This window comes from Azolla caroliniana, unplaced genomic scaffold (assembly GCF_043228905.1).
Source record: "Azolla caroliniana isolate FFs.n. ecotype wild unplaced genomic scaffold, voAzoCaro1.0.p SCAF_10, whole genome shotgun sequence".
NCBI lineage: Eukaryota > Viridiplantae > Streptophyta > Polypodiopsida > Salviniales > Salviniaceae > Azolla > Azolla caroliniana.
Window position 1 is genome coordinate 9,447,605 of NW_028230445.1, and position 23,049 is coordinate 9,470,653.

The following is a 23,049-nucleotide window of genomic DNA, read 5'->3' on the forward strand; positions in this document are numbered from 1 at the left end:
GCCTTGGTCTCGTCTGACGATCAACATATCATCCACAAATAGGAGGAGTATCAGGAAATCTCCTCCGTCAAATTTCTTCACAAACACGCAGTGATCGGCCTGCGTCTGCGTTCGATTTCCGATTGCTTCCGCATGCTATTCTTCACATATTTCTTATCTTTCTCTGGTTGATTATCATCGAAGTGATCTAAGTCTCGGTTGTGGCCGAAGATTATTCCGCATAGTTCCTGTCAAACTGGTATGAGAGCGAAATGACATAGAAAAATGGAAGATTCGTTGGGAGGTATGTTCAAGCTCACTGGCTCCAACTACTCAGTGTGGAAGTCGACGATGAGGGACATGCTTGTGGTTAAAGATCTTTGGTTGTCGGTTCAGTTTGGGGATAAGAGACTAGACAAGATCGATGCCACGATATGGGAGGTGATGCACATGAAGACAACGGCGTACATACGGTGCTTCATCGACATGAGCCTATACAACAACTTTAATGAGGAGAGTAAGGCTCATGAGCTCTGAGAGAAGATCAACATTATGTTCCAAAACAAATATGTTGTTAATTGGGTTTCGGTATTCCGGAAGCTAGTGCGGCTCCGGTACCAAGATGGCTCTAGCATGGCGGAGCACATGAATGCCTTCCAAGGGCTGATTCACCAGGAAACATCATTGGAAGTACCTCTCGCCGATGAGGTACTAGCATTGCTCCTGCTCGGTTCCCTCCCGGATAGCTGGGAGACGTTAGTTGTCATGTTGGGCAACGCCGGGCCGGAAGGAAAATAGCTATCCCTAGCAAGAGTCAAGTTGAGCTTGCTAAATGTGGAGGCGCGTTGGAAAGACAAGGATACGAGCTCCGACTCCAATGCCCTCCTTACCAAATCAGAACGCGGAAGACAAAGGAACCGGAATCCCCAGAACCAGGAAAAGTCGGGGACATGGTCAAAGTCAAGGGGAAGGCCCACTTTCTTCTATTGTGGGAAGACAAGGCACTTCCAAAAGAACTGTCGGCATTACCGATTCGAAGTGGTCATCGGGCCGGAACGGTAAAGATCGGAGGAGGCCAGACCGGAAGGGAATGACGGCAATCACGGCAAGTGAAGAAGAGTTGATGCTCATCACTAAGGAGAGTGAGTTGAACCTTGCCGGCGACGAGACAACGTGGGTAGTCGACTCCGGAGCGTCGTTCCACCGGACACGAAGTCACATGCCGGATCACAGTACTTTGTGACGTTCATAGACGACCACAGTTGGAAGCTGTGGGCCACACTGTTGAAGACGAAGGATCAGGTGTTATTCGTCTTCAAGGAACTCCACGCAAGAGTGGAAAGAGAAACCGCCTGGAAGCTAAAGGCGGTTCGAGCAGATAACGAAGGAGAATACTGGGGGCAGTTCGAGGAGTACTGTCGCTCGAAGGGAATCTGGCTTGAATTTACCATGCCGAAGACGCCGAAACTAAATGGGCTGGCTGAGAAGATGAACCGGACCATAATGGAGAGGGTCTGGAGTATGCTGGCACATGCAAAGTTACCCAAGATGTTTTGGGTTGAGGCGTTGTTGACAACGACATATGTGATAAACAAGTCACCCTCAGTACCCTTGGATGGAGACACGCCGCAAAGAGTGTGGACCGGTAAGGAAGTGTCTTACCGGCATCTGAAGGTGTTCAGGTGTCTCGCTTACGTGCATGTTGCAAAGGACCAGAGAGTTAAGTTGGCTCCAAAGTCACGACCTTGCATATTTCTCGGATACGGCGATGATGAGTTTGGCTACTCAGTGTGGGATCCGATGGACAAGAAGGTTTTCTGGAGTCGAGATATTATCTTCATGGAGGACAAGACCCCTGCCGACTGGGAGTCAAAGAAGAAGATAATGAACTCCGAGTCGACCGGTAAGGATCGGTTCGATGAGATTCGAACCTACCCGACTAAGAGCTGGTTGACACTAGAAGAACCGGCCGGTTACAGTGAGGATACCAAACCGGTAGAAGAAGAAGAAGAGGAAGTTGAAACCGGAACCGACCAAGATCCCGAATCGGATTTGGATTAAGAACAGACGCAAGAGCCGGTTACCGAAAACTGAAGTCGGAGATATCCTTTCAGAGAGAGGAGGGCCCCTCGGAGATTTCCGGATCTAGAGCATGTGTTGCTAACCGATGAGGGGGAGCCGGAAAGCTTCGAAAAAGTGAGGGAGGACTCCCACAACCACAAGTGGTTAAGTGCCATGCAGGATGAGATGGATTCCTTGCATGAGAACCACACGAGTTGCCGAAAGGAAAGAGGGCACTCCAAAACAAGTAGGTGTACAAGCTGAAACCGGGAGATGCCGGCAACCCCCCAAGATACAAAGCCAAGATCGTGGTGAAGGGGTTCCAGCAGAAGAAGGGCGTGGACTTTGACGAGATATTTACCCCAGTAGTAAACATGACTTCCATCCGGACGGTGCTGAGCATAGCGGCAAGCATGGACCTCGAGATAGAGCAGTTAGATGTGAAGACGACGTTCTTCCACGGCGACCTTGAAGAGGAGATCTACATACAGCAACCGGAAGGATTTGTGAAGAAGGGGAAGGAGCACCTAGTTTGCCGGTTGAAGAAGAGCCTCTACGGTTTGAAGCAGGCTCCTCGACAATGGTACCAGAAGTTTGACTCCTTCATGAAGGATCAAGGATACCACAAGATGTAGGCCGATCATTGCGTGTTTGTGAAGAAGTTTGAAGGTGGAGACTTCCTGATACTCCTCCTGTACATGGACGACATGTTGATCGTCGGACGAGACCAAGTCAAGATACGGATGCTGAAGAAGGCTTTGAACCAGACCTTGTCAATGAAAGACTTGGGTTCAGCAAGACAGATACTGGGAGTGCACATCATCCGGGACTAGTCAAAGAAGCAATTGTGGCTGTCACAGGAGAAGTACGTAACAAAGGTGCTTCAACGGTTCAACATGTCAGATGCGAAACCGGTCGGATCGACACTCCCAGCAAACTGCAGGTTATCCGGTAAGCAAAGCCCGAAGACGAAGGCAGAGAAGGCAGATATGATGAAGATACCATATGCCTTTGCCGTCGGGAGCTTAATGTACCCAATGGTGTGTACCAGACCGAATATTGGATACGCAGTCGGAGTGGTGAGCCGGTTTATGAGCAATCCTGGCAAGGAGCACTGGAATGTGGTAAAATGGATACTCCTGTACTTGAAAGGCACCTCAAATATGTGCCTCCGATTCGGCTCCGGTAAACCCCAACTTGATGGTTTCACCGATTCGGATATGTCGGCTGATGCGGATACCAACCGGTCAACATTAGGATATGTTATGACATATGCAAGGGGAGCTGTTTCATGGCAGTCGAAGCTGCAGAAGACGATTGCGTTGTCAACCACAAAGGCGGAGTACATGGCAGCTGTGGGAGCCGGCAAGGAAATACTATGGATGAAGGACTTCATCAAAGAGGTAGGGATCCGATAGGAGGAATACCGGCTCTATTGCGACAGTCAAAGTGCCATCCACCTTGCGAAGATCGTGGCGTATCATTCCAGGACGAAGCACATCCAGCGGAGGTACCACTGGATCCAGGAGCGAGTGGAAGATCGAGAGTTCGTATTGACGAAGATCCACACAGAGGAGAATGGGTCGGATATGCTGACCAAAGTGCTGACACCTGACAAGCTGGATGCATGCAGGAAGAGGATCGGATTGACGAGGTATCCCATGATGGAGTGAAGGGGGAGTTTGTTAGGATTTCAGTCCCTCCGGATGGGATATGAGTACCCGGCAACGGAAGACCCGGTGAGAACCGGATGATGAGTACCCGACAAGGAAGACCCGGTGAGAATCGGATGATGCAGGCCCGGTGAGAACCTCTCACCGAATGAAGGGACATATATGTAAATATGTTCTAGAGAGCCCATTGGGGCTATATTTGTAAATAGCCCGAAATTCATATTAGTATAAATATGACCTAGGGAAAACTCTTATGTGTGTATCATTGTGTAGTCATTATTTTGTAGAGTTATTTTCGTGTAACTGCTGTACAAAGTGTAGCAGAAGAAAAGAGAGAGAGAGAGAGAGAGAGTGTGTATTTGTGTGTGTGAGTCTCTGTTGTAAACGCTGCCAGGCGAAGATTGAGAGCAAGAGGTTGTAGCCTCTGTGTTCATCTGTTGTATTCCTTTCTACATAGTGATAGTTGGAGTTTGGGGACTCCAGTGGTTTTTCCCATTTAGGGTTTTCCACGTTAACATCCTGTGCATTCTCTTCTGTTTGTGTACCTACTTCCATTTCTTATCTTTCTGTGTTTGATTATCATCGAAGTGATCTAAGTCTTGGTTGTGGCCAAAGATTATTCCGCATAGTTCATGTCTGCTTCTTCAAAGCTTTCCGGCTCGCCCTCATTGGTTAGCAACACATGCTCTGCATCCGGAAATCTCCGGGGGGCTCTTCTCTCTCGGAGAGGATATCTCCGTCCCTGGTTTCTGACCACCGGTTCCTCCGTTTGTTCCTCATCATCATCTGATTCGGGATCTTGTCTGGTTCCGGTGTCTTCTTCTTCTTCTTCTTCTTCTTCAGTCGGTTCAGTTTCTTGTCCGTATCCAGCCGGTTCGTCGAGTGTCATCCGGTTACCGGCTAACATTCGGTTACCGACTAATATCCGGTTTTCAACCGGGTAAGTCCTTGTGTCCTCAAGCCGGTTTTCATTGGATGATCCAGAGTTCATCATCTTCTTCTCAGACTCCTAGTCGGAAATGGTCCTGTCTTCCATGAAGACTATGTCCCGACTCATGAACACCTTTTTGTCGACCAGATCCCACACCCGGTAACCGAACTCATCATCGCCGTATTCAAGGAATATGCATGGTCGGGATTTCAGATCCAGCTTTTCTCTCTTGTCCTTCGCCACATGCACATAAGCGAGACATCCAAACACCTTTAGATGCCGGTAGGATACGTCCTTACCGGTCCATACTTTCTACGGTGAGTCTCCATCCAAGGGTACTGAGGGTGATCTGTTTATTACATAGGTCGTCGTCATCAACGCCTCAGCCCAAAACGTCTTGAGTAACTTTCCATGTATTAGCAAGCTCCAGACTCTCTCCATCACGGTCCAGTTCATCCGTTCGGCTAGCCCGTTTAGTTCCGGCGTCTTTGGCACGGTAAATTCGAGCCAGATTCCCTTCAACTGACAATACTCCTCGAACTGCCCCCGGTATTCTCCTCCGTTATCTGCTCGAACCGCCTTTAGCTTCCGATCGGTTTCTCTTTGTGGGGGAGTGCACGACCGAGTCTTCACTGCCCACCAGCTCATCATTCGACTTTTCCTTCCGACTCGGCTCTTCATTTAGGCCACTCATTTGGAATGAAATCTGTCAGGAACTCTATTAAGGCAGAGAAGGAATTAGTACTAAAAGAAGGATTAGTACTATTGTTGGGGAATAGTACTAAGACAGAGAAGGATTAGTACTATGAGAGGTGTCGAACTTTGAGAGAAGGAATGAGTGAGTGAGAGAGAGAGAGAGAGAGAGAGAGAGAATGTTGATGCGAAAGATATATGTATTATATGACGGAAGATATACAACAGTAGTTAGAAGGCTTAAGACTGGCGTTGAACCGATTTGGTTCGAACTAATGCCTTGCGCCTCCTTTTATAGTGTCTTCAGGAATACTCCTGAAGTTTCTAGAATGTTCCAGAGAAATCTGGAATATACATCAATTTCCTAATAAAACCTAAATGAAAATAATATCCTTCAAATTACAACTCATAACCTAATGGTAAAGTCTCGACCCGTGTAACAAAAGGTTATGGGTTCGAGTCTAGTTATGACACTATCCCCCCTTTAAAACGACGAGTTTCACGAGTCGTTTTGGATTGAGGACCCGGTTTCTCGGGATATCGTCGATGGAAGTCTTCTAGAAGAGCACGAGCATTGGTCACATTCTCGATCGGTTCCCAAGTACGCTCGCTGGGACTATATCCTAGCCAATCGACTAGATAGTAGAGCTTGTTGCGAACAATCTTGGAATCGAGGATGGCAGCGACCTCATACTCAGGTCCATCTTCGAGCTCGATAGGAGGTGGAGGTTGTATAGTACGTCCTGGGATAGTGCTCTCGTGATAGGGTTCGAGGAGAGAACTATGAAACACCGGGTGTATCCGAAGTTGCGGAGGTAGCTCGAGACGAAAAGCGACATCATTAATCTTCCCGATAATACGGAAAGGACCTAATCGTCGATAATCCAACTTCTCACATGGGCGAGTAGTCTTGATGTGTCGTCGTAGCAGCCACACCCGATCTCCAATGTTAAAACTGGATGGAAGTCGATGACGATCTGCGTAGTCCTTGTGTGATTGTTGAGCTTGCTGGAGTTGAGTAGATAAATCCGCTTGTATCTTGCGTAACCGCTCCAAACGATCCTCCGCGCAAGGATTTGTGGACACTTCTGGGGTTTCAAGGACACACCACCGGGGATGATATCCCGTATAAGCGTAGAATGGCGTGACTTTAGTCGATGCGTGGATAGCGTTATTATAGGCAAATTCGGCGAACTGAAGAATATCTGCCCAGTCATTCTGATGATAATTGAGAAAGCACCGCAAATACTGCTCCAGTGTTTGATTTGTTCGTTCGGCTTGACCGTCGGTTTGTGGGTGGTAGCCGGAGGAGAGGTTACAAGTGACCTTCAGCATTTTAAAAAGGTGCTTCCAGAATTTTGACACAAACTGGGGTCCACGATCGCTGATGATATTATCAGGGAGTCCATGATGCCGACATACTTCCCGCATGACAATTTCGGCGGTGTCTTCACTAGATATTTCTTTAGTACATGGTAAGAAATGAGCCATCTTCGTATATCGATCCACCACTGTGAGAATCGCACTAAATCCCTTAGAGACTGGAAGATCTGTAATGAAGTCAAGAGCAATGGATTGCCATGGCTTGCTTGGAATTGGTAATGGTTCTAATAAACCATATGGATGATGTCTTGGCATTTTCGCTCTGCAGCATGTATCGCAAGTCCGAACAAAATCTTCGACAAATTGTCGCATACGGGGCCACCAGAATGATCGTTGTACTAAATCTAATGTTTTAGTACTACCAAAATGTCCTGCTGTATATGTGTCATGGCAGTTTTGTACTACTCGAAGGCGGCAAGAACCATTAGGAACATACAAAAGTTCTTTAAAGAAGAGTAATCCATCACAGTATTTGAATTGCCGATAATCCGTACCTGGTGATTGTGATTGTGAACATGACGCTCGAGAGGGGTCAATTTGTGCTAGTATAGCTTGGGCGAAAGCGTCAGTCTTCAAGTCCTCACGTATAGTATTGGTAATGTCGGAATCCACGGGCATGTCAAAGATCTGTGCTGCTTGCAGTCGTGCTGGACCCAAGATTACTTGCTTCTGGTTATCGAAAGCTGGCTCACCGGGACGTGGTGTTAGATACGAACGCCGTGATAATGCATCTGCCTTCCCTTGGTGCTTCCCCGGACGATATGTAATTTTGAAGTCGAAGCGTGTGAGGAAGTGGGCCCACCGAGCTTGACGTCGATTCAGTACACGAGCATCTTGAAAGTAGGCAAGGTTCTTGTGGTCACTGAATACAGTGACCTGATGAGGAGATCCCTCCAGGAAATGCCTCCATTGCATAAAAGAATCAACTATTGCTAATAGCTCTTTATCATGAATTTCGTAGTTGATTTCGGCGGCGTCAAACTTACGGGAGTGGAAAGCCACAGGATGTAGCTTCTCGTCGTTACCCTGTTGTGACAGAATGCTCCCCAATGCGAAATCCGATGCATCAGCTTCGATAATGAATGGTTTTTCCGGATCCACATGACCTAAAATTGGAGCTGATGTAAACGCCTTCTTAAGACTCTCGAAAGCCATGTCCGTCTCTTTAGACCAAATGAATGATTGTCCCTTCCTGGTGAGCTGTGTGAGAGGCAGCACAATTTTTGAGTAATTTTGTATGAACTTCCGGTAGAAATTTGCAAAGCCTAGGAAGCATTGCACATCCCGCACCGAACGCGGAGTGTGCCATTCTATCACCGTTTTGACTTTGGCTGGGTCCATAGATATGCCTTCTGAGGAGATGACATAGCCGAGAAACTCCACTTGGTTGCACCCGAAACTACATTTCTCTAACTTTGCATACAGACCATGTTCTCGAAGTCGTTTTAGTACTAATAGTACATGAGAATCATGTTCTTCTTGGGTCTTTGAATAAACCAGTAGATCATCCAAATAGATGATCAAAAAATCATCCAAGAGATCTCGAAATATATCATTCGCCATGTGCTGGAAGACTGCCGGCGCATTAGTGAGTCCGAACGGCATGACCGTATACTCGAAGTGCCCATATCTGGTGCGAAACGCGGTCTTCCATTCATCTCCTGGTCGGATCCGTACGAGGTTATAGGCTCCTCGTAAGTCGATCTTCGTGAAGAACCTGGCACCGTTGATCCGTTCTAAAAGACTTGAGATAAGGGGAAGAGCATACCTATTTCTTACTGTGACCTTATTCAAGCCACGGTAATCTACAACGAGTCGAAGCGAGCCATCTTTTTTCTTGACGAAGAAAATGGGTGCGCCGGCTGGAGATTTCGAATGCCGAATGAAACCGTTCTCCAAATTCTCCTCTATATAGGCTCGAAGGACTTCTAGCTCGGTTGGTGACAAATTGTAGATCGGCCCCCATGGCGGCTCTTTTCCCGGTTGTAAGTCGATGGCGCAGTCGTACGGCCGATGATGAGGAAGTGTGTTGGCTTGTACTTTATCGAACACATCAGCATACTGACGATACTTCTCGGGAAGTTGAACGGTGGACTCCTTTTTGGTGGTGCTGGAGGGTTGTACTGATATTGCAAAGAGAAACATTTCCTCCTTGCGCCCTTCCTCACGCAACTGACGTAGCGAAATGGTTGCAACCTTCTGGGTAGATCCTTGGGTTTGTCGCAACCGGATTTCCCTTGTCCTCCAATCTATGTCTGGGTCATGTAACTCGAACCATGGTAATCCTAAAACTATGGGATGTTCTGGAATACTAATAATATTAAATGATACTACACATGTTAAGTTATCTAGGACAATATTAACGGGTTCCGACTCTTCTATGATATTACCAGAAGCAATGGGACGACCATCAATGACTACTACTGAGGCTGGACATGGGAGCTTTCTGAGAGATATCTGATGAGCTCGGGCAAAATTCCTATCCATGAAGCAAGAATTAGCTCCGGAATCTAGAAGGGCTAAGGTATGTACTGGAGGGGTACTTTTAGTACTAACTGCTACTTGGACTACGAACACATCACTAACTTGCTTAGAGGGAATGGAACCACTAATGGGCTGCACAGATCTAGGGCTGTCCAACCAAACGGCTCCTATTTTGGCTGGACTTAGTCGTTTAACTCTTCTTCTAATTGGCTAAGGACATCAAATTTGTTTGCGAGATTCGGACTATTAGTACTATTAGGACTATTATGACTATGAGGATTATCAGAGATTCCTACTGAAATAGACTCGGGTTTAGTATAGTCAGAACTAACAATGACTTGGTTTACCTGCCTTCTTGGTCTATGGGGACAGTTTATCGCGATATGCCCTGGTCCACCGCAATAAAGGCATAATCGGTTTGTTCGGCGTCGTTGCTTTTCCTCCTCCGATAGCGGCCCACGACGACGTGTAGTGTCAATTTCCATTGGAGTTGGAGTACTTACTGGAGGCGCATTATGTGACTCCCTTTGAAAAGGTTTCGCTACCACTGAGGCATAGGTAGGCTCGGATCTTGCCCTCGGCATCTGAAATTGTCGTTCCGAACGTCGCTCGAAGAGGCGGTTGTCACATCTGACCGCTCGACTGATTGCTTCTGTTAATGATTTTGGCTCTTCAGGGAAAGTCAAGAGTAAATCCTTGACATCGTTGCGTAGACCATAGCGGAACTGCTCCATCAATGCTTGATCATCCCAGGGGATATCGGCGGCGAGTAGGCGGAAATCTGCAGCATATGCGGAGGCTGGACGGTCACCTTGGCGTAATCGCCGGATTTTGTTGATTGCAGTCCTTATGCTGTCAGTATCTCCAAAACATGCTTTAAACTCACTTATGAATTCTTCAAAATTATTTAGTACTGGAGATTCCTTTTCTAGTAGCGGAGCGAACCATGCTAATGCTGAGCCATTTAACAACGTGCCTACTAAACCCACTCGTGATGCATCGGTGGGATATCGGGACGGATGCATTTGAATAACTAACCGTACCTGGTTAAGAAACCCTCTAAACTGCGATCGCGTTCCATCGAACTTCGTGGGAAGGCCAATCTTGGGTTCTTTATGAATCCCTTGTGCTCCGTGCCCTTGTTGTTGCATTGCTACGATGGTTGCTTCGAGTTGTTGCACGCGTAACGCAAGTTCCCCATGCTGTTGTTGCGTTTGCTGCTTTTCTAAGGAAATTTGCTGAAGATCCCCCAACAAGCGTTGATTTTCTTGTTCCAAAGCATGAAACTTCTCTTTCAAGCATTGAAATTCCGAGAAAACGGATTGATACTCTTCAGCGCTAACGGTGGCCATGGGATGAAGGAAAAGGGAAATAAGAGACTAGTAGGAAAGGAGAGAGACAGAAGGAAGAGGGAGACTAGTAGGCAAAATCGGTTCAAACTGTCAGGAACTCTATTAAGGCAGAGAAGGAATTAGTACTAAAAGAAGGATTAGTACTATTGTTGGGGAATAGTACTAAGACAGAGAAGGATTAGTACTATGAGAGGTGTCGAACTTTGAGAGAAGGAATGAGTGAGTGAGAGAGAGAGAGAGAGAGAGAGAGAGAGAATGTTGATGCGAAAGATATATGTATTATATGACGGAAGATATACAACAGTAGTTAGAAGGCTTAAGACTGGCGTTGAACCGATTTGGTTCGAACTAATGCCTTGCGCCTCCTTTTATAGTGTCTTCAGGAATACTCCTGAAGTTTCTAGAATGTTCCAGAGAAATCTGGAATATACATCAATTTCCTAATAAAACCTAAATGAAAATAATATCCTTCAAATTACAACTCATAACCTAATGGTAAAGTCTCGACCCGTGTAACAAAAGGTTATGGGTTCGAGTCTAGTTATGACAAAATCAGACTCTCTTCTAGAGTGTCGATACCTTCTTCTTCTTCCCAGATGATGTCGGCCTCACGGGCCTAATCCTTAGTAATTGACATGGAGTCAGGGGTTGGAAGGGAATACCAGGATGCCGACTCGTCGAACACGATGTCTCGGCTCACTCGCACATGTTTGGTCTAGGGGGTTATCACACATATACCCCTTTTGTTCATGTGAGTAGCTGACCAAGATACATTTATCTGACTTGGCATCTAGTTTCTTCCGCTTCTCATCTGGTACGTGCACATATGCAATGCTATTGAATACCCTAAGACGCTTTAAGTTTAGATTGTGGCCGAAATATAGCTCATGAGCTGACACCTTCTCTCTGGTTGTCGAAATCCAATTTTGGATATATACAACCATCCGAATGGCTTCGACCCTATAGAATTTGGGCATTGTCTTCTCTTCCAGCATCGCCCGTGCCGCTTCCACAATCTACTGGTTCTTCCTTTCGGCTACGCCATTCTATTCTGGCGTATATCTATAGCTTAATTTGTGCCGAATTCCTATTTGCTGTAGATAACAATTGAACTGGCCGAAAAAGTATTATTTTCTACCATCCGATCGCAGACACTTGATTTTCTGTTCTGTTTCTCTTTCGACAAGATTTTACAAGTTTCGGAAACAGGAGAAGACATCACTCTTCTTCTCTATCAGGTAAATCCATGTGTGTCGGCAATAGTCATCGATTAAAGAGACAAAGTATCGACTCCCGCCTAAGCTCACATTTTGTGCCGGTCCCCACACATCCGAATGTGTTAACTAGAGCTTATTTTGACTACGGTTTCACTTGTTGGGGAAAGGAAGTTGGTGTTGCTTCCTTAGCTGGCAGGCTTCACAAACATGGGCCTTCCTACCACTAAACTTCGGCAAACCGAACACAACTTGTTTCGTTTGCAATTCTTGAAGCCTTTGGTAGTTGACATGGCTGATCCGATTATGCCAGAAGTTGATATCTAATTTGACTTTTTGTCCTTTGGCAAACATTGCGGTGCCGACGTGTTACGGGCATGACCATATAATATCCCGTGGTGAGAATTTACCGTACTATTCTATACACATGGATAAAGTGTGAGGGTTAAACGAGAAAGTAAAGAAGGGGAGGATTACTTTTAATCCTCGGGATTGAGACAACCATTAGGCCAAGTGTGAACTTGCCTGGGGGCCTTTGGTCTGGCTATAAATATGAGGCCTAGCTTCCCTCATTTGACACATTATCGACTACGTCGAGACTTTGACATTGTGGTGGGTCAACTCTTGTAGCGAGCGCACCAACACCAGGTACGACTCGACGCTAGGACGGTGGTATGGGACGTCGATCGAGGCTCGAATCTGTCTCAATCTCTTCACTCGAGGGTGGTCGGGTGGATGGGCACCTTTCTTTCTCTCTCTCCTTTCTTATTTATCTATATTTTATCCTATAATATGCTTATTATAAGCTCTAACAATTGGTATCCGAGCCATGTTTCTAATGTTTCTTTTGTTGATTGTTTTTTTTCTTGTTGGATGACGATCGATCGATGTACGATCGAGCTTGATCTAGATAGCTATCAACAAAGGAACTTCGGTAACTCTTTCTTATTTTTTTTTCTATTCTTTCTTCTCCCAATCTAATCATGTATAGTTAATATGTGTTTTCATTCATTGATTCAATGATGTTGTAGTGGTAATTAATTGGTTGTATAAAACATTTACATATGTGTATGAGGCCAATACCTCATTTGACATATATTTGATATGTGATTCGTGTCATATGAGTACGAGGTTAATATCTCACTTGCGCATTACGTTCACGACATATGTTACGTATGCGTATGAGGTCAATACCTCAATTTCTATGTAAAGGATATGCAATTAGTGTCATATGCGTAAGAGGTCAATACCTGAATTGTGTATTACATTCACCCTTATTTTTGGATGTTTCGTGTGCGTGGAGGCTATATGCCTCGATTACGTATCTTGATTTACATCATTCGTGGGCTATGTGATGTTACAATTTTTTTAAATATATCCATATGTAATCATTGTTGGGAGACAGGTCCCTCCGGATGGGAAGAGAGAAGAACAGTGCCGATGAACAAACTCGGCCGAGGCCGAAACCGGATGAGGAGTACCCAGCTACGGAGAACCGGATAGGTGCAGACCCGGTGAGAACCGGATGAAGAGACATATTCGTAAATATGTTTCTGAGAGTCCATCGAGGCTATATTGGTAAATAGCCGAAAAGTAATATTAGTATAAATATGACTTAGGGCAAATTTTTTTAGTTACTGTTGTTGTTGTCATTTTTTCTTGTTGGTGCAAGAAGAAGCAGAGAGAGCACGTAACAATGTACAGAGAGAGAGAGGGAGAAAGAGGTCGCTGCCTCTGTTGTAACCGCCGCCTGTGGCGAAGATCGTGAGCACGAGGTCGTTGCCTCTGTGAACTCACTGTTTGTACATTCCAACATAGTGATAGTTTGCAGCCTGTGGGCTGCCGTGGTTTTTCCCTTAGTTTGGGTTTTCCACGTAAACATCCTGCGTACTCTTCTCTTCCATTGTGTCGTTCTTTATTTCCCGTTTTCTGTGTATGATCCTAAGCTCGGTTGTGGCCGAGCGTTGTGCATAAGGAGCGTTGAGTCCCCGACAATCATGTCTATACGTATTTAATCGTATACATGTGATAAACATAAATATACATTAGTTTTTATTACATGATTGTGTATGTCGAACGTTGTCCTTTTTGGGGAAAGGATCTTGGTGGCCGTCCCCACATTTTTGTGAGAATGGCGTATTCACCATCCTTTTTTCAACAATTTTTTTGTTGTTTTCATCCCCGTTGGTCACTTCGATCTTACTATGTGTTATAACGAAACGATCATAGCCACCATGATGTTGAGAGTGTAGGGCTTGACCCACTTTAAGTGAGGTCGCCCCTATGACACACATCCAACATCCCTCCCTCGTTACATGGTTACGATGCCATCATGATATTATCATTACGAAAGGCATTCATAATTATGTAACCATGTGATGGGCCACGTGGGCCTACTACGAAAAGAGGGCTCGTGTGGTTTGACCATTAGGTTGCACTTTGGGGTATTTCGTCGTAATGATGAACCTTGAGGTTGGGTAACGTACCAACATAGTTTTGTAGTAAACGAGGGGGAAATAAGGACTCTTGACATATATGTTTTCATTTAAAAAAACATATATGGGCAAATGCCCCAAATAACTCTTATACAAATAATATGCAAAAGATGCAAACCATTTGGTTAGCTTAAGTGTTTAATGTAATTGTTCTTGAGGTCTCGAGTTCAAATATGACCAAGACCATATAACATTGTTGATACATATGAAACACATGTTTAGACTTTAGGTCTAAGTGCACTTCGGGGTCCTCGTAATAGGACTTAAAGAGCTGAAACCACATACGTGGGCACAAAAACATAGTTTATTGTTAACATTTTTTTCATGTATAAACTATTCATGACGCGAACATACGTGGTTGAGCCTCGGGGAGGCGCCATCAAAAAATTGATATAGAGATCAGGGAAAGACATTCATTTGTCACCCCCATGGTTTTAAAACACCTTTGTGTTACCATAGTAACCTGATCTTGAACCTCATCTCATACGTCTCGAGGGGTATTGACGTCAGATCATGATATTGATTAATGTTGGCCCATGATATGTTTACATCATGAATGATGTTATGACTATTTGTTTGACCTTATCCTATTTCTTTGCCAGAAATTATCATTCAATGGCTCATAATAACGACCCAATGTCATCCGCTCAAGCGGAATGAATTCAAGGAAATCCTCGTGGGCCAATCCCTATTGAGTCGTATTTGATACAACTGCGCATCAGATGTCCGAACTTGGGCAATCTCATAGTGCTCTCGAAGCATGTGTCATTTGTTTACAACGTGATACTAATAGACCTGATGAATATAAGGGTGAACCATCATTTGTTGTAAAGCCATGTACGGGAGAAAAAAAGGAAAGAACTGAAGAAGCAATCTCTATCCCAAGCCAGATAGTACGAGGATTGCATATGTTAGCCAAGAACTAGGGGGTAAGGCCGCCGCTTGGTGGCATGGGCTCCACATTTTGGGGAAATTGCCCGATACCTAGACAGAATTTGTCACAGTTTTCAAGGGCCAATTTTTGCAACCTCCATCTCGAACCGAGGTATCACAAGCTTTAATGAACCTCTCTAGCAAGAAGTTTTCCTCGCTAGAAGACTATGTTCACCATGCTAGAACCCAAATCCAAAAATCGGGTCTAGAAGGGGACAATTGGTTGATAGCTTGTTTTGTCAATGGCATCCCCAATATAGACTATCACTGGATAGTGCACGATAAGGATCCCAAATCCTTCGAAGAGGCCATTGAAATAGTTCTTCAATATCAACGCACTTCAAAGAAGGAACATAACAAACCCAACGAAGCGCCCGGGACTAAGCAATCGCAATTCATTGGGAAACGCAAGACACCCAACGAATTTATGGATCACGATTATAAGCGACAAAATCCTTTTTGCGTATTCTGCAAAAAGAAGGGTCATGCAAAAGGGCAATGTCAAAAGCTCCAACGGAAAGAGCACAACAACATAACAAAAGCTGCAGACCATAAAGGGCAGATTGCTGATGTCCTTGAGGTCTATACACATCATTTAAGTAATTGTAAATGTTCTTTCCCTCACTATGTATTGGGACAAAATGTTTTGCTATGTGCAAACGGGTATATCAATGGATTTCCTGTACAATTTTTATTTGATTCAGATAGCTCACACAATTTTTTGAATGATCGTTTGGTTCAGATATGGGGAATGCAACCCACCGTCAGTAGGGTGCACTTGGCTGACGGAAGAGTATAGTACATCAATGGGGTGATTCATTCATTAGGAATGTCTATTGATACTTATATAGAGGAAGTAGACCTCCATTAAATGAATCTTTGTACCACTGATGTAATATTGGGTTATCCCAGGTTTTATAATAAAAACTCATCTTTGCCTATTGATTGTGTTCACCATTCCATTTCCTTTGTATTGAACGATTGTACTCATTTTATTCAATGTGTAAATAAACAATCTCTTTCAATCGTTTCCTCTCCATCAATATCCGAGTTGTCTTGTTCTTCTTTATGTTATTGCGTACTTGATCTGAACATTCACGTTTATAATCGATAATGTCTTTGGTCAATTATCATATTTTGAACAACAACAACTCGATGAAATCTTAAATGATTTTCGTGATGTTTTTCCGAGTGAACTACCACATGGGTTACCTCCTAAACGTAATATAGACCATCATATAGATATTGTACCTAGGGTTATAGGTCAATAAGTATACCTCCTTAGCGCTTAAGTCGATCCGAAGAGGATGAGGTATCTCAGCAACTCCAGGACCATTTATGAATGGGTTATATAAGTTATAATAAATCTCCATGGGGTGCATCTGTTCTGTTGGTAAAAAAGAGGGCACATGGCGTATGTGTATTAATTACCGACACTTGAATAAAGTGACGATCAAGAATTCATATCCATTGCCTCAGGCTGACGATCTAATTGACCGTCTCTAGGGAGCTCAGTATTTTACGAAACTTGATCTCCGTACGGGCTACCATCAAATTCATATAAGTGAGAAAGATATTCCTAAAACAACATTTCGTACACGCTATGGCCATTATGAGTTTTTGGTCATGCCTTTCGGTTTGACCAAATGCTATAGCCACATTTCAACAAGAAGTGAATGACATTTTCCGAGAATAACTTGGAAAATTTGTCGTTATTTTCTTGGATGATATTCTAGTTTATATGCTAAACATGTCCGGTTTGTTTTATAAACATTGCGTGACAAGCAATTCTACGCGAAGATCTCAAAATGTGAGTTCTTCAAGAAATTAATTACTTATCTTGGACATCTCATAACCGAACGAGGAGTTGAAATTGATCCTTCTCGCATCGAGAAAGTCAAACTTTGGCCCACTCTTTAGAATATTCGAGAAGTTCGATCATTCCTTGGTTTTGTTGAGTTTTTGCGATAATCTCTTCGTAATTACTCCCAATTGACGACACCGTTTACTGATGTTCTCAAAGGTCAAACGCGTAAGTCTACAAAACCTATTGTGTGGAATGCTATAGTAGACCTCGCCTTTAAGGAACTCAAGGACCTGGTGTGCAAGGCTCCTTCGCTTCTTTTACTAGATCCTTCAAAACCTCTTCAGCTTGAAACTGATGCTATAAGTTCCGTCCTATATCAAGGTAAACCAATAACATTTGAGAGTAAGAAACTTGATTTTGCTCAGTGTCGGTATACCGTGCAAGAAAAGGAATTATTGGTAGTTATTCATGCGCTCAAGACATGGCGCCATTATCTTTATGGAAATCGTTTTGTGGTAACTAAGGACCACGAGTGCTTGAAATACTTTTGTGAACAAAAAGACCTTAAAGGTCGTAAGGCACGATGGGTAGATCTCATCCAAGAGTTTGATTTTTCCATACGATATCGTAAAGGTTCCATGACCACTGTTGCTGATGCACTAAGTCACATCCGTGAAGTTAACATGCTTAGCTTCACTAAAGTAACATTAGATCTTTATGATCACCTTCGAGGAAAGTATCCTAATGACAGTTATTTTGCGAAATATTGGGCAAGAGTTGTGTCTGGAATAGACACCACCACATCCTCGAAGGAATCCTTCCACATTGCTAACGGTCAACTCTACCGTAATGGGAAGGTTTGTATTCCAAATTTTCAGTAGGTCAAAAAGAGAATTCTTTTTGAATGCCATGATGCACCCTGTAATACATTGTACACTCGTTCTCATCTCTACCCAATTCTATTGGCCTAAGATATGTCCTGACATACATAACTATGTGTCTAAATGTCACCAGGGTCAGGTTAACAAAGCCGAGAGATTTAAAGCCGCAAGACTTTTACATCCCTTGGACATTCCCAATAATAAGTGGGAAAGTATATCAATGGATTTTATTGTTAGCCTTCCTCGCACCCAAAAAGGCCATGATGCCATATGGGTTGTGGTTGATTGACTAACTAAAATGGTCAGATTTATTGCTACTAAAACCACGGTAACAGCTCCTGAATTGGCTTACCAATTCGTTGATGAGTTATTTTGTTTTCATGGGTTACTGATGAATATCGTGAGTGATCGAGATCCAAAGTTTACTAGTGACTTTTGGATGCAAGTCTGATGGACAGACTGAATGAGTAAATCAAATTATTGAGGACATGATCCGTGCATATGTTGGTATAAAACCAACAAAATGGGAACTTTATCTCCCAAATTTGGAGTTTGCTTATAGTAGCTCCAAGCATACATCGGCGAGATATAGTCCTTTTATGTTGATGTATATTGTTTTCAGCCACGAGCCCCAATGGATGTTAATATACATCATAATGAGTTGCGAAGTACGCAAAACTTTCTTCGGGATATGCAAGATATGTTGAATATTTCACGAGATAATATAAAAACAACTCAAGATAGAGCACATTTTTATGCCGATTCTAATAGGCAATCTCGTGTATTCAACCATGGATAGAAAGTAATTTTACGTGTACCTCACAATTCTAAGACATTGTCTAGGGGTAAGTGCGCTAAGTTAGCCCCACGGTTTTGTGGACCTTTTACAGTCCTCAAACGCATTAGTTCATCAGCCTATCGTCTTGGAGTATATTACGGTCATGACCATATTATATCCTGTGGTGAGAATTTACCGTAGTATTCTGTACACATGGATAAAGTGAGAGGGTTAAATGAGAGTGTAAAGAAGGGGAGGATTACTTTTAATCCTTGGGATTGAGACAACCATTAGGCCAAGTGTGAACTTGCTTGCAGGCCTTGGGTTTGGCTATAAATATGAGGCCTAGCTACCCTCATTTGACACATTATCGACTACGTCAAGAATCTGACATTGTGGTGGGTCAACTCTTGTAGCGAGCATGCCAACACCAGGTACGACTCGACGCCAGAACAATGGTATGGGACGTCGATCGAGGCTTGAATCCATCTCAATCTCTTCACTCGAGGGTGGGCAGGTGGATGTGCACCTTTCTTTCTCTCTCTCCTTTCTTATTTATCTATCTTTTATCCTTATCATATGCTTACATTAGTAGCTAAGCTCTAACACGATGTCATTTGTGTTGAGGATAAACATCCTCCCTTTTCGGTGCCCTTGCATGATGATCTGGCGTTCTTCTTCGATGAAGCATCCAAGGTGGGTGAACCGAACCTGCATCCCTTGGTCGATGATATGTCCGACCGACACCAAATTCTTGGTGATTTTCGGGATGTGCAGGACATTCATCAGTCTCCCCTTCTGTTTGACATAACTCAGGGGGACATCACCGACATGCTCAACGGGGTGGGGGTGTCATCGCCGGTTTCGACGATCTTGGTTGTTTTGGTTTCTCAAGATATGAGAAGTACTCTTCGTGGCTCGTCATGTGATTTGAAACTGCAGAATCAACATATCACACCTCGTTCGGTTTCGAGGTGCTCATCTTCATCAAGTTGGGCTTGTGCTGCATCACAAAGGTTGGGCCCTTTCCGGTTTTTTCTAAGCCTTATGTGTAGTGCCACCGCTACCGATTTCCTTGTTTAGCTCTACCCGATCCAGATTTGTCCGAATCGGCCTTCTTTTTGCAGCACTCATTTTCTCTATGGCCTTTTCGACCACAATACCAACATTCAATCTCAGCCTTCCCTTGCCGGTTTCAGGTGCTGCCTTGACTCCCCTTGCTTGTGGAGGGTCTGGAACTACTGTCGACATGTTGATTATGCCTCTGATTCTACTCTTGTCGGCCGCCGCCATTGCATGCCGATCCACCTCGTCCTCCATGACCAAGGGGCTGATTTGCCTCTGAGTACAGAATCCGGCTATCCGATTGTGTGCTCCTTGACACACCCGCGTGGTTCTCTTCCAACATAAGCATTGATTGCACGTCAAAAAACGATGGTGGCTTCTCCCTTATACAAATTTCCGTCTGTATCGGCCCATACCTCTTAACTAGACCACCGAGACACATATGTACCATTTTGTCCTTGTCCACCATGACGTTGTCGTAGTGTATTTCGCAAACTACGTGAAACTTGCATTTTTGTTCCTCCGGATGAAGGAGGACCCAGTAAGGAGAACCGGTGAGAACCGGATGAAGGAGGAACTGGCAAGGAGGACCCGGTAAGGAGAACCAGATGAAGGAGGAACCGACAAGGAGGACCCGGTAAGAACTGGATAAAGAAGGCCAGTGAGAGTCTCTCACCGGATGAAGAGACAAATGTATAAATAAAAGAATTGATTGTTACATGCATAAGGCAAGATTCAAACCTTCTACCTCCACTTAGATAGACCCCAACCTTACCATTGTACTAACTTATCCTAAGTGTTCTAAATATAGATTTAATACGTATAAGACCTTTATTTACGCCTACCTTTATCAAAAAGTAAGTCATGCATTTTTAGAATGCGTGAATACTTTATTTTAAGAAAAATGTACACCACTAAAAAATTACTCGTGCACATCTAGCGAGCATGAGTACTATATTTAGGAAATAAAAGCATAGTGTAAAAAGCAACTCACGCACATTTAGTGTGCATGAACACTTTAGAAAAAGCATGAAGCTATGCTTAGCCTCTTCCATCCTTATATAAGGAGGAGATAAAGATGTATGATGTTATTGATTATTTTACAAGGATTGATCAATCCAATATATTCGTGGGATTCATAAGTTTTTATTTCTTACTTCAAATGGATGGTCGACATTGTAGCCATGCCAACCAGGATCAGACAAAATAAGTACTTGGTGTTAGCTCGGGAAGATCTCACAAATCAAGTAGAAGGTCGGGAGCTACGAAGGAATACGTGTTCTGCGGTATGCCAATTTATTTTGGAGGAGGTGTTTTGCAGGTATGGGTGCGTAGGACAAGTGATTACGGATCGGGGAGAACTCTTCTCTGATAAAGCTAGGGAATTCTTCATCAAACATGGAGTTCGGTTAACACTAACAACGACATACAATCCGGAGGCCAACGGGAAAATTGAATGAGGACATAGTCTGATTGTCAAAGCACTTGCCAAAGCATGCAACGGAAGGGTGAAGGATTGGCCGCAGATCCTCCCATATGCACTATGGGCGGATCGGACGACGCATAGCTCCGTAACCGGTTACATGCCGACGGAAATTATGACCGGACAAGCACCGGTAATGCCGATGGAAACCGCGATCGCAACATGGACAATGCTACCGTGGAAGGAAGAGATGAGCCGGGAAGAACTACTAGCGTTCTGGATACGACAACTAGAGGGAAGACCGGAAAACATAGCGGAAGCAACACGTCGACAACAAGAAGCGCGATTCCGGAACAAAAGCCGGTTTGACACAAAGCACCGACTACGACCACAGAAGATTGAAGAAGGAGATTGGGTGATTGTCTATGACAGTAGTTTGGATCATTAGCATACAATGATACGGAAGTTCACGAAAAGGTGGTTCGGGCCATACGAGGTTCGGAAAGTATTCGACAACGGAACTTACCGACTATGCGAGTTGGATGGGACGATACTACGAGTGCCTATAGCGGGGAAATGGGTAAAGATCTTCAAGAAGCGGACTAACGACGAACCCTATGTAACCCTAGAGAAGACCGACAACGAGGAGCACCCGGACAAAGATCGTGGTGATGCGGAAAGTGAAGAAAGTGGACTTCAACTCGTAGTCGACATAAGGGGAGAATCAAAGAGTGCTACGGATGAAGGCGAATAATGAGCATCGGGAACTTCGGCACATACCGGAGGATGTGCGGGTTTGGAGGGGGCGAGTGTCGTAGTGTAATTCGCACACTATGTGAAAATCGCATTTTTGTTCCTCCGGATGGGACAAAGTGGACCCGGTAAGGAGATCGGTGAGAACCGGATGAAGGAGGAACCGGTAAGGAGGACCCGGTAAGGAGAACCGGTGAGAACCAAATGAAGGAGGAACTGGTAAGGAGGACCCAATAAGGAGAACCTGTGAGAACCGGATGAAGGAGGAACCGGCAAGGAGGACCCGATAAGGAGAACCGGTGAGAACCGGATGAAGGAGGAACCGGCAAGGAGACCCGGTAAGAACCGGATCAAGCAGAACCGGATAAAGAAGGCCGGTGAGAGTCTCTCACCGGATGAAGAGACAAATGTATAAATAGAAGAAAAGATTGGTACATGCATAGGGCAGGATTCGAACCCTATACCTCCACTTAGACCGACCCCAACCTTACCATTGTACTAATTTTATCCTAAATGTTCTAAATATAGATTTAATACGTATAAGACCTTTATTTACGCCTACCTTTATCAAAAAGTAAGTCATGCATTTTTAGAATGCGTGAATACTTTATTTATAAGAAAAATGTACACCAATAAAAAATTACTCATGCACATCTAGCGAGCATGAGTACTATATTTAGGAAATAAAAGCATAGTGTAAAAAGCAACTTACGCACATTTAGTGTGCATGAACACTTTAGAAAAAGCATGAAGCTATGCTTAGCGTCTTCCATCCTTATATAAGGAGGAGAGAAAGATGTATGATGTTGTTGATTATTTTACAAGGATTGATCAATCTAATATATTCGTGGGATTCATAAGTTTTTATTTCTTACTTCTCTTCCTACCTATTCATAACTAGCCTTATATTGTATTCTTCTTTCTCCTAGTCCAAAACCTCAGTGGTTCCAACCTGACTCATGCAACGATTTGGAGCTGAAAGGCACAACAACGCTGATGGACCCCAACGTGTCACAGGTATCCTTGATTTTGGCGGTGTAGTCAATCATCGTCATATCCCTTTGGAAGATATTGTTGAGCTCTTGACCGAGCTACAACTTCTGGCCTGTGGTACTCGCGACGAAAATCTTTTTGAAAATTTCCC